This window comes from Ptiloglossa arizonensis, unplaced genomic scaffold (genome assembly GCF_051014685.1).
Source record: "Ptiloglossa arizonensis isolate GNS036 unplaced genomic scaffold, iyPtiAriz1_principal scaffold0204, whole genome shotgun sequence".
NCBI lineage: Eukaryota > Metazoa > Arthropoda > Insecta > Hymenoptera > Colletidae > Ptiloglossa > Ptiloglossa arizonensis.
Genome location: NW_027478574.1, coordinates 869,482 through 885,285, shown reverse-complemented (window position 1 = coordinate 885,285; position 15,804 = coordinate 869,482).

Genomic DNA, 15,804 nt, shown 5'->3' with positions numbered 1-15,804 from the left:
CGTATAACGTATAACGTATAACGTATAACGTATAACGTATAACGTAAACGTATAACCTATGACGTATGACATATAACGTATAACGTATAACTAATAACGTATAACGTATAACGAATATCGTAGAACGTATAACGCATAACGTATAACGTATAACGTATAACGTATAACGTATAACGTCTAACTTATGACGTATAGCGTATAACGTATAACGTATAACGTATAACGTATAACGTATAACGTATAACGTATAACGTATAACGTATAACGTATAACGTATAACGTATAACGTTTATCGTATAACGTATAATGTATAACGTATAACGTATAACGTATAACGTATAACGTATAACTTATGACGTATAACGTATAACGTATAACGTATAACGTATAACGTATAACGTATAACGTATAACGTATTACGTAAAACGTATAACGTATAACGTATAACGTATAACGTATAACGTTTATCGTATAACGTATAATGTATAACGTGTAACGTATAACGTATAACGTATAACGTATAACTTATGACGTATAACGTATAACGTATAACGTATAACGTATAACGTATAACGTATAACGTATAACGTATTACGTAAAACGTATAACGTATAACGTATAACGTATAACGTAAAACGTATAACGTATAACGTATAACGTATAACGTATAACGTATAACCTATGAGGTATAACGTGTAACGTGTAACGTATAACGTATAACGTATAACGTGTAACGTATAAAACATAACGTATAAAATATAACGTATAACGTATAACGTATAACGTAGAACGTATAACGTATAACGTATAACGTATAACGTATAACGTATAACGTATAACGTATAACGTATAACGTATAACGTATAACGTATAACGTATAACGTATAACGTATAACGTATAACGTATAACGTATAACGTATAACGTATAACGTATAACGTATAACGTATAACGTATAACGTATAACGTATAACGTATAACGTATAACGTATAACGTATAACGTATAACGTATAACGTATAACGTATAACGTATAACGTATAACGTATAACGTATAACGTATAACGCATACCGAATAACGTATAACGTGTAACGAAGAACGCATAACGCATAACGTATAACGTTTATCGTATAACGTATAATGTATAACGTATAACGTATAACGTATAACGTATAACGTATAACTTATGACGTATAACGTATAACGTATAACGTATAACGTATAACGTATAACGTATAACGTATAACGTATTACGTAAAACGTATAACGTATAACGTATAACGTATAACGTATAACGTATAACGTATAACGTATAACGTACAACGTATAACGTATAACGTATAACGTATAACGTATAACGTATAACGTATAACGTATAACGTATAACGTATAACGTATAACGTATAACGTATAACGTATAACGTATAACGCATAACATGTAATGTATAACGTATAACGTATATCGTATAACGTACAACTCATAACGTATAACGTACAACGTATAACGTATAACGTGTAACGTATAACGTATAACGTATAACGTATAACGTATAACGTATAACGTATAACGTATAACGTATAACGTATAACGTATAACGTATATCGTATAACGTATAACGTATAACGAATAACGTAAAACGTATAACGTATAACGTATGACGTGTAACGTGTAACGAATAACGTATAAAGAATAACGTATAACGTATATCGTATAACGTACAACTTATAACGTGTAACGAATAACGTATAAAGAATAACGTATAACGTATATCGTATAACGTACAACTTATAACGTATAACGTACAACGTATAACGTATAAAATATAACGTATAACGTATAACGTATAACGTATAACGTATAACGTATAACGTATAACGTATAACGTATAACATATAACGTATAACGTATAACGTATAACGTATAACGCATACCGAATAACGTATAACGTGTAACGAAGCACGCATAACGCATAACGTATAACGTATATCGTATAACGTATAATGTATAACGTATACCGCATAACGTATAACGTATAACCTATGACGTATAACGTATAACGTATAACGTATAACGTATAACGTATAATGTATAACGTATAACGTATAACGTACAACGTATAACGCATAACGTATAACGTATAACTTATAACGTATAACGTATAACGTATAACGTATAACGTATAACGTATAACGTATAACGTATAACGTATAACGCATAACGTATAACGCATAACCTATGACGTATAACGTATAACGTATAACGTATAACTAATAACGTATAACGTATAACGTATAACGTATAACGTATAACGTATAACGTATAACGTATATCATGTAATGTATAACGTATAACGTATAACGAATAACGTATAACGTATAACGTATAACGTATAACGTGTAACGTATAACGTATAACGTATAACGTATAACGTATAACGTATAACGTATAACGTATAACGTATAACGTATAACGTATAACGTATATCGTATAACGTATAACGTATAACGAATAACGTAAAACGTATAACGTATAACGTATAACGTATAACGCATAACGTATAACGCATAACCCATGACGTATAACGTATAACGTATAACGTATAACGTATAACGTATAACGTATAACGTATAACGTATAACGTATAACGTATAACGTATAACGTATAACGTATATCGTATAACGTATAACGTATAACGTATAACGTATAACGTATAACGTTTAACGTATAACGTATAACGTATAACGTATAACGCATAACGTATAACGCATAACCCATGACGTATAACGTATAACGTATAACGTATAACTAATAACGTATAACGTATAACGTATAACGTATAACGTATAACGTATAACGTATATCATGTAATGTATAACGTATAACGTATAACGAATAACGTATAACGTATAACGTATAACGTATAACGTATAACGTATAACGTATAACGTATAACGTATAACGTATAACGTATAACGTATAACGTATAACGTATAACGTATAACGTATAACTCTATAACGTATAACGTATAACGTATAACGTATAACGTATAACGTATAACGTATAACGTATAACGTATAACGTATAACGTATAACGTATAACGTATAACGTATATCGTATAACGTATAACGTATAACGAATAACGTAAAACGTATAACGTATGACGTATGTCGTATAACGTGTAACGAATAACGTATAAAGAATAACGTATAACGTATATCGTATAACGTACAACTTATAACGTATAACGTAGAACGTATAACATATAACGTATAACGTATAACTTATAACGTATAACGTATAACGTATAACGTATAACGTATAACGTATAACGTATAACGTATAACGTATAACGTATAACGTATAACGTATAACGTATAACGTATAACGTATAACGTATAACGTACAACGTATAACGTAAACGTATAACCTATGACGTATAACATATAACGTATAACGTATAACTAATAACGTATAACGTATAACGAATATCGTAGAACGTATAACGCATAAGGTATAACGTATAACGTATAACGTATAACGTATAACGTATAACTTATGACGTATAGCGTATAACGTATAACGTATAACGTATAACGTATAACGTATAACGTATAACGTATAACGTATAACGTATAACGTATAACGTATAACGTATAACGTTTATCGTATAACGTATAATGTATAACGTATAACGTATAACGTATAACGTATAACGTATAACTTATGACGTATAACGTATAACGTATAACGTATAACGTATAACGTATAACGTATAACGTATAACGTATAACGTATTACGTAAAACGTATAACGTATAACGTATAACGTATAACGTATAACGTATAACGTATAACGTATAACGTATAACGTATAACGTATAACGTATAACGTATAACGTAAACGTATAACCTATGACGTATAACATATAACGTATAACGTATAACTAATAACGTATAACGTATAACGAATATCGTAGAACGTATAACGCATAACGTATAACGTATAACGTATAACGTATAACGTATAACGTATAACTTATGACGTATAGCGTATAACGTATAACGTATAACGTATAACGTATAACGTATAACGTATAACGTATAACGTATAACGTATAACGTATAACGTATAACGTATAACGTTTATCGTATAACGTATAATGTATAACGTATAACGTATAACGTATAACGTATAACGTATAACTTATGACGTATAACCTATAACGTATAACGTATAACGTATAACGTATAACGTATAACGTATAACGTATAACGTATAACGTATAACGTATAACGTATAACGTATAACGTATAACGTATAACGTATAACGTATAACGTATAACGTATAACGTATAACGTATAACGTATAACGTATAACGTATAACGTATAACGTATAACGTATAACGTATAACGTATAACGTATAACGTATAACGTATAACGTATAACGTATAACGTATAACGTATAACGTATAACGTATAACGTATAACGTATAACGTATAACGTATAACGTATAACGTATAACGTATAACGTATAACGTATAACGTATAAAGTATAACGCATACCGAATAACGTATAACGTGTAACGAAGAACGCATAACGCATAACGTATAACGTATAATGTATAACGTATAACGTATAACGTATAACGTATAACGTATAACTTATGACGTATAACGTATAACGTATAACGTATAACGTATAACGTATAACGTATAACGTATAACGTATAACGTATAACGTATAACGTATAACGTATAACGTATAACGTATAACGTATAAAGTATAACGTATAACGTATAACGTATAAAGTATAACGTATAACGTATAACGTATAACGTATAACGTATAACGTATAACGTATAACGTATAACGAATAACGTATAACGTATAACGTATAACGTACAACGTATAACGTACAACGTATAACGTATAACGTATAACGTATAACGTATAACGTATAACGTATAACGTATAACGTATAACGTATAACGTATAACGTATAACGTATAACGTATAACGTATAACGTAAAACGTATAACGTATAACGTATAACGTATAACGTATAACGTATAACGTATAACGTATAACGTATAACGTATAACGTATAACGTATAACGTATAACGTATAACGTATAACGTATAACGTATAACGTTTATCGTATAACGTATAATGTATAACGTATAACGTATAACGTATAACGTATAACGTATAACTTATGACGTATAACGTATAACGTATAACGTATAACGTACAACGTATAACGTATAACGTATAACGTATTACGTAAAACGTATAACGTATAACGTATAACGTATAACGTATAACGTATAACGTATAACGTATAACGTATAACGTATAACGTATAACGTATAACGTATAACGTATAACGTAAACGTATAACCTATGACGTATAACATATAACGTATAACGTATAACTAATAACGTATAACGTATAACGAATATCGTAGAACGTATAACGCATAACGTATAACGTATAACGTATAACGTATAACGTATAACGTATAACTTATGCCGTATAGCGTATAACGTATAACGTATAACGTATAACGTATAACGTATAACGTATAACGTATAACGTATAACGTATAACGTATAACGTATAACGTATAACGTTTATCGTATAACGTATAATGTATAACGTATAACGTATAACGTATAACGTATAACGTATAACTTATGACGTATAACGTATAACGTATAACGTATAACGTATAACGTATAACGTATAACGTATAACGTATAACGTATAACGTATTACGTAAAACGTATAACGTATAACGTATAACGTATAACGTATAACGTAGAACGTATAACGTATAACGTATAACGTATAACGTATAACGTATAACGTATAACGTATAACGTATAACGTATAACGTATAACGTATAACGTATAACGTATAACGTATAACGTATAACGTATAACGTATAACGTATAACGTATAACGTATAACGTATAACGTATAACGTATAACGTATAACGTATAACGTATAACGTATAACGTATAACGTATAACGTATAACGTATAACGTATAACGTATAACGTATAACGTATAACGTATAAAGTATAACGCATACCGAATAACGTATAACGTGTAACGAAGAACGCATAACGCATAACGTATAACGTTTATCGTATAACGTATAATGTATAACGTATAACGTATAACGTATAACGTATAACGTATAACTTATGACGTATAACGTATAACGTATAACGTATAACGTATAACGTATAACGTATAACGTATAACTAATAACGTATAACGTATAACGAATATCGTAGAACTTATAACGCATAACGTATAACGTATAACGTATAACGTATAACGTATAACGTATAACTTATGACGTATAGCGTATAACGTATAACGTATAACGTATAACGTATAACGTATAACGTATAACGTATAACGTATAACGTATAACGTATAACGTATAACGTATAACGTATAACGTATAACTCTATAACGTATAACGTATAACGTATAACGTATAACGTATAACGTATAACGTATAACGTATAACGTATAACGTATATCATGTAATGTATAACGTATAACGTATAACGAATAACGTATAACGTATAACGTATAACGTATAACGTATAACGTATAACGTATAACGTATAACGTATAACGTATAACGTATAACGTATAACGTATAACGTATAACGTATAACGTATAACGTATAACCTATGACGTATAACGTATAACGTATAACCTATGACGTATAACGTATAACGTATAACGTATAACGTATAACGTATAACGTATAACGTATAACGTATAACGTATAACGTACAACGTATAAGGTATAACGTATAACGTATAACGTATAACGTATAACGTATAACGTATAACGTATAACGTATAACGTATAACGTATAACGTATAACGTATAACGTATAACGTATAACGTATAACGTATAACGTATAACGTATAACGTATAACGTATAACGTATAACGTATGACGTATAACGTATAACGTATAACGTATAACCTATGACGTATAACGTATAACGTATAACGTATAACGTATAACGTATAACGTATAACGCATAACGTATAACGCATAACCTATGACGTATAACGTATAACGTATATCGTATAACTAATAACGTATAACGTATAACGTATAACGTGTAACGTATAACGTATAACGTATATCATGTAATGTATAACGTATAACTTATAACGAATAACGTATAACGTATAACGTATAACGTATAACGTATAACGTATAACGTATAACGTATAACGTATAACGTATAACGTATAACGTATAACGTATAACGTGAAACGTATAACGTATAACGTATAACGTATAACGTATAACGTATAACGTATAACGTATAACGTATAACGTATAACGTTTAACGTACAACGTATAACGTATAACGTATAACGCATAACGTATAACGCATAACCCATGACGTATAACGTATAACGTATAACGTATAACTAATAACGTATAACGTATAACGTATAACGTATAACGTATAACGTATAACGTATATCATGTAATGTATAACGTATAACGTATAACGAATAACGTATAACGTATAACGTATAACGTATAACGTATAACGTATAACGTATAACGTATAACGTATAACGTATAACGTATAACGTATAACGTATAACGTATAACGTATAACGTATAACGTATAACTCTATAACGTATAACGTATAACGTATAACGTATAACGTATAACGTATAACGTATAACGTATAACGTATAACGTATAACGTATAACGTATAACGTATAACGTATATCGTATAACGTATAAAGTATAACGAATAACGTAAAACGTATAACGTATGACGTATGTCGTATAACGTGTAACGAATAACGTATAAAGAATAACGTATAACGTATATCGTATAACGTACAACTTATAACGTATAACGTAGAACGTATAACATATAACGTATAACGTATAACCTATGACGTATAACATATAACGTATAACGTATAACTAATAACGTATAACCTATAACGAATATCGTAGAACGTATAACGCATAACGTATAACGTATAACGTATAACGTATAACGTATAACGTATAACTTATGACGTATAGCGTATAACGTATAACGTATAACGTATAACGTATAACGTATAACGTATAACGTATAACGTATAACGTATAACGTATAACGTATAACGTATAACGTATAACGTATAACGTTTATCGTATAACGTATAATGTATAACGTATAACGTATAACGTATAACGTATAACGTATAACTTATGACGTATAACGTATAACGTATAACGTATAACGTATAACGTATAACGTATAACGTATAACGTATTACGTAAAACGTATAACGTATAATGTATAACGTATAACGTATAACGTATAACGTATAACGTATAACGTATAACGTATAACGTATAACGTATAACGTATAACGTATAACGTAAACGTATAACCTATGACGTATAACATATAACGTATAACGTATAACTAATAACGTATAACGTATAACGAATATCGTAGAACGTATAACGCATAACGTATAACGTATAACGTATAACGTATAACGTATAACGTATAACTTATGACGTATAGCGTATAACGTATAACGTATAACGTATAACGTATAACGTATAACGTATAACGTATAACGTATAACGTATAACGTATATCGTATAACGTATAACGTTTATCGTATAACGTATAATGTATAACGTATAACGTATAACGTATAACGTATAACGTATAACGTATAACGTATAACTTATGACGTATAACGTATAACGTATAACGTATAACGTATAACGTATAACGTATAACGTATAACGTATTACGTAAAACGTATAACGTATAACGTATAACGTATAACGTATAACGTAGAACGTATAACGTATAACGTATAACGTATAACGTATAACGTATAACGTATAACGTATGACGTATAACGTATAACGTATAACTTATGACGTATAGCGTATAACGTATAACGTATAACGTATAACGTATAACGTATAACGTATAACGTATAACTTATGACGTATAGCGTATAACGTATAACGTATAACGTATAACGTATAACGTATAACGTATAACGTATAACGTATAACGTATAACGTATAACGTATAACGTATAACGTATAACGTATAACGTATAACCTATGACGTATAACGTATAACGTATAACCTATGACGTATAACGTATAACGTATAACGTATAACGTATAACGTATAACGTATAACGTATAACGTATAACGTATAACGTATAACGTATAAGGTATAACGTATAACGTATAACGTATAACGTATAACGTATAACGTATAACGTATAACGTATAACGTATAACGTATAACGTATAACGTATAACGTATAACGTATAACGTATAACGTATAACGTATAACGTATAACGTATAACGTATAACGTATAACGTATAACGTATAACGTATAACGTATAACGTATAACGTATAACGTATAACGTATAACGTATAACGTATAACGTATAACGTATAACGTATAACGTATAACGTATAACGTATAACGTATAACGTATAACGTATAACGTATAACGTATAACGTATAACGTATAACGTATAAGGTATAACGTATAACGTATAACGTATAACGTATAACGTATAACGTATATCATGTAATGTATAACGTATAACGTATAACGAATAACGTATAACGTATAACGTATAACGTATAACGTATAACGTATAACGTATAACGTATAACGTATAACGTATAACGTATAACGTATAACGTATAACGTATAACGTATAACGTATAACGTATAACGTATAACGTATAACGTATAACGTATAACGTATAACGTATAACGTATAACGTATAACGTATAACGTATAACGTATAACGTATAACCTATGACGTATAACGTATAACGTATAACCTATGACGTATAACGTATAACGTATAACGTATAACGTATAACGTATAACGTATAACGTATAACGTATAACGTATAACGTATAACGTATAAGGTATAACGTATAACGTATAACGTATAACGTATAACGTATAACGTATAACGTATAACGTATAACGTATAACGTATAACGTATAACGTATAACGTATAACGTATAACGTATAACGTATAACGTATAACGTATAACGTATAACGTATAACGTATAACGTATGACGTATAACGTATAACGTATAACGTATAACCTATGACGTATAACGTATAACGTATAACGTATAACGTATAACGTATAACGTATAACGCATAACGTATAACGCATAACCTATGACGTATAACGTATAACGTATATCGTATAACTAATAACGTATAACGTATAACGTATAACGTGTAACGTATAACGTATGACGTATATCATGTAATGTATAACGTATAACGTATAACGAATAACGTATAACGTATAACGTATAACGTATAACGTATAACGTATAACGTATAACGTATAACGTATAACGTATAACGTATAACGTATAACGTATAACGTATAACGTGAAACGTATAACGTATAACGTATAACGTATAACGTATAACGCATAACGTATAACGTATAACGTATAACGTATAACGTTTAACGTACAACGTATAACGTATAACGTATAACGCATAACGTATAACGCATAACCCATGACGTATAACGTATAACGTATAACGTATAACTAATAACGTATAACGTATAACGTATAACGTATAACGTATAACGTATAACGTATATCATGTAATGTATAACGTATAACGTATAACGAATAACGTATAACGTATAACGTATAACGTATAACGTATAACGTATAACGTATAACGTATAACGTATAACGTATAACGTATAACGTATAACGTATAACGTATAACGTATAACGTATAACGTATAACGTATAACGTATAACTCTATAACGTATAACGTATAACGTATAACGTATAACGTATAACGTATAACGTATAACGTATAACGTATAACGTATAACGTATAACGTATAACGTATAACGTATATCGTATAACGTATAACGTATAACGAATAACGTAAAACGTATAACGTATGACGTATGTCGTATAACGTGTAACGAATAACGTATAAAGAATAACGTATAACGTATATCGTATAACGTACAACTTATAACGTATAACGTAGAACGTATAACATATAACGTATAACGTATAACCTATGACGTATAACATATAACGTATAACGTATAACTAATAACGTATAACCTATAACGAATATCGTAGAACGTATAACGCATAACGTATAACGTATAACGTATAACGTATAACGTATAACGTATAACTTATGACGTATAGCGTATAACGTATAACGTATAACGTATAACGTATAACGTATAACGTATAACGTATAACGTATAACGTATAACGTATAACGTATGACGTATAACGTTTATCGTATAACGTATAATGTATAACGTATAACGTATAACGTATAACGTATAACGTATAACTTATGACGTATAACGTATAACGTATAACGTATAACGTATAACGTATAACGTATAACGTATAACGTATTACGTAAAACGTATAACGTATAACGTATAACGTATAACGTATAACGTATAACGTATAACGTATAACGTATAACGTATAACGTATAACGTATAACGTATAACGTATAACGTATAACGTAAACGTATAACCTATGACGTATAACATATAACGTATAACGTATAACTAATAACGTATAACGTATAACGAATATCGTAGAACGTATAACGCATAACGTATAACGTATAACGTATAACGTATAACGTATAACGTATAACTTATGACGTATAGCGTATAACGTAGAACGTATAACGTATAACGTATAACGTATAACGTATAACGTATAACGTATAACGTATAACGTATATCGTATAACGTATAACGTTTATCGTATAACGTATAATGTATAACGTATAACGTATAACGTATAACGTATAACGTATAACTTATGACGTATAACGTATAACGTATAACGTATAACGTATAACGTATAACGTATAACGTATAACGTATTACGTAAAACGTATAACGTATAACGTATAACGTATAACGTATAACGTAGAACGTATAACGTATAACGTATAACGTATAACGTATAACGTATAACGTATAACGTATGACGTATAACGTATAACGTATAACTTATGACGTATAGCGTATAACGTATAACGTATAACGTATAACGTATAACGTATAACGTATAACGTATAACTTATGACGTATAGCGTATAACGTATAACGTATAACGTATAACGTATAACGTATAACGTATAACGTATAACGTATAACGTATAACGTATAACGTATAACGTATAACGTATAACGTATAACGTATAACGTATAACGTATAACGTATAACGTATAACGTATAACGTATAACGTATAACGTATAACGTATATCATGTAATGTATAACGTATAACGTATAACGTATAACGTATAACGTATAACGTATAACGTATAACGTATAACGTATAACGTATAACGTATAACTTATGACGTATAACGTATAACGTATAACGTATAACGTATAACGTATAACGTATAACGTATAACGTATAACGTATAACGTATAACGTATAACGTATAACGTATAACGTATAACGTATAACGTATAACGTATAACGTATAACGTATAACGTGAAACGTATAACGTATAACGTATAACGTATAACGTATAACGTATAACGTATAACGTATAACGTATAACGTATAACGTATAACGTATAACGCATAACGTATAACGCATAACGTATAACGTATAACGTATAACGTATAACGTATAAAGTATAACGTATAACGTATGACGTATAACGTATGACGTATAACCTATGACGTATAACGTATGACGTATAACCTATGACGTATAACGTATAACGTACAACGTATAACGTACAACGTATAACGTACACCGTATAACGTACAACGTATAACGTATAACGTATAACGTATAGCGTATAACGTATAACGTATAACGTATAACGTATAACGTATAACGTATAACGTTTATCGTATAACGTATAATGTATAACGTATAACGTATAACGTATAACGTATAACGTATAACTTATGACGTATAACGTATAACGTATAACGTATAACGTATAACGTATAACGTATAACGTATAACGTATTACGTAAAACGTATAACGTATAACGTATAACGTATAACGTATAACGTAGAACGTATAACGTATAACGTATAACGTATAACGTATAACGTATAACGTATAACGTATGACGTATAACGTATAACGTATAACTTATGACGTATAGCGTATAACGTATAACGTATAACGTATAACGTATAACGTATAACGTATAACGTATAACTTATGACGTATAGCGTATAACGTATAACGTATAACGTATAACGTATAACGTATAACGTATAACGTATAACGTATAACGTATAACGTATAACGTATAACGTATAACGTATAACGTATAACGTATAACGTATAACGTATAACGTATAACGTATAACGTATAACGTATAACGTATAACGTATAACGTATAACGTATAACGTATAACGTATAACGTATAACGTATAACGTATAAAGTATAACGCATACCGAATAACGTATAACGTGTAACGAAGAACGCATAACGCATAACGTATAACGTTTATCGTATAACGTATAATGTATAACGTATAACGTATAACGTATAACGTATAACGTATAACTTATGACGTATAACGTATAACGTATAACGTATAACGTATAACGTATAACGTATAACGTATAACGTATAACTAATAACGTATAACGTATAACGAATATCGTAGAACGTATAACGCATAACGTATAACGTATAACGTATAACGTATAACGTATAACGTATAACTTATGACGTATAGCGTATAACGTATAACGTATAACGTATAACGTATAACGTATAACGTATAACGTATAACGTATAACGTATAACGTATAACGTATAACGTATAACGTATAACGTATAACGTATAACTCTATAACGTATAACGTATAACGTATAACGTATAACGTATAACGTATAACGTATAACGTATAACGTATAACGTATAACGTATAACGTATAACGTATAACGTATAACGTATAACGTATAAAGTATAACGTATAACGTATAACGTATAACGTATAACGTATAACGTATAACGTATAACGTATAACGAATAACGTATAACGTATAACGTATAACGTACAACGTATAACGTATAACGTATAACGTATAACGTATAACGTATAACGTATAACGTATAACGTATAACGTATAACGTATAACGTATAAGGTATAACGTATAACTCTATAACGTATAACGTATAACGTATAACGTATAACGTATAACGTATAACGTATAACGTATAACGTATAACGTATAACGTATAACGTATAACGTATAACGTATAACGTATAACGTAAAACGTATAACGTATAACGTATAACGTATAACGTATAACGTATAACGTATAACGTATAACGTATAACGTATAACGTATATCATGTAATGTATAACGTATAACGTATAACGTATAACGTATAACGTATAACGTATAACGTATAACGTATAACGTATAACTCTATAACGTATAACGTATAACGTATAACGTATAACGTATAACGTATAACGTATAACGTATAACGTATAACGTATAACGTATAACGTATAACGTATAACGTATAACGTATAACGTAAAACGTATAACGTATAACGTATAACGTATAACGTATAACGTATAACGTATAACGTATAACGTATAACGTATAACGTATATCATGTAATGTATAACGTATAACGTATAACGTATAACGTATAACGTATAACGTATAACGTATAACGTATAACGTATAACTTATGACGTATAACGTATAACGTATAACGTATAACGTATAACGTATAACGTATAACGTATAACGTATAACGTATAACGTGAAACGTATAACGTATAACGTATAACGTATAACGTATAACGTATAACGTATAACGTATAACGTATAACGTATAACGTATAACGTATAACGCATAACGTATAACGCATAACGTATAACGTATAACGTATAACGTATAACGTATAAAGTATAACGTATAACGTATGACGTATAACGTATGACGTATAACCTATGACGTATAACGTATGACGTATAACCTATGACGTATAACGTATAACGTACAACGTATAACGTACAACGTATAACGTACAACGTATAACGTACAACGTATAACGTATAACGTATAACGTATAGCGTATAACGTATAACGTATAACGTATAACGTATAACGTATAACGTATAACGTATAACGTATAACGTATAACGTATAACGTATAACGTATAACGTATAACGTATAACGTATAACGTATAACGTATAACGTATAACGTATAACGTATAACGTATAACGTATAACGTATAACGTATAACGTATAACGTATAACGTATAACGTATAACGTATAACGTATAACGTATAACGTATAACGTATAACGTACAACGTATAACGTATCACGTATAACGTATTACGAATAACGTATAACGTATGACGTATAACGTATAACGTATAACGTATAACGTATAACGTATAACGTATAACGTATAACGTATAACGTATAACGTATAACGTATAACGTATAACGTATAACGTATAACGTATAACGTATAACGTATAACGTATAACGTATAACGTATAACGTATAACGTATAACGTATAACGTACAACGTATAACGTATCACGTATAACGTATTACGAATAACGTATAACGTATGACGTATAACGTATAACGTATAACGTATAACGTATAACGTA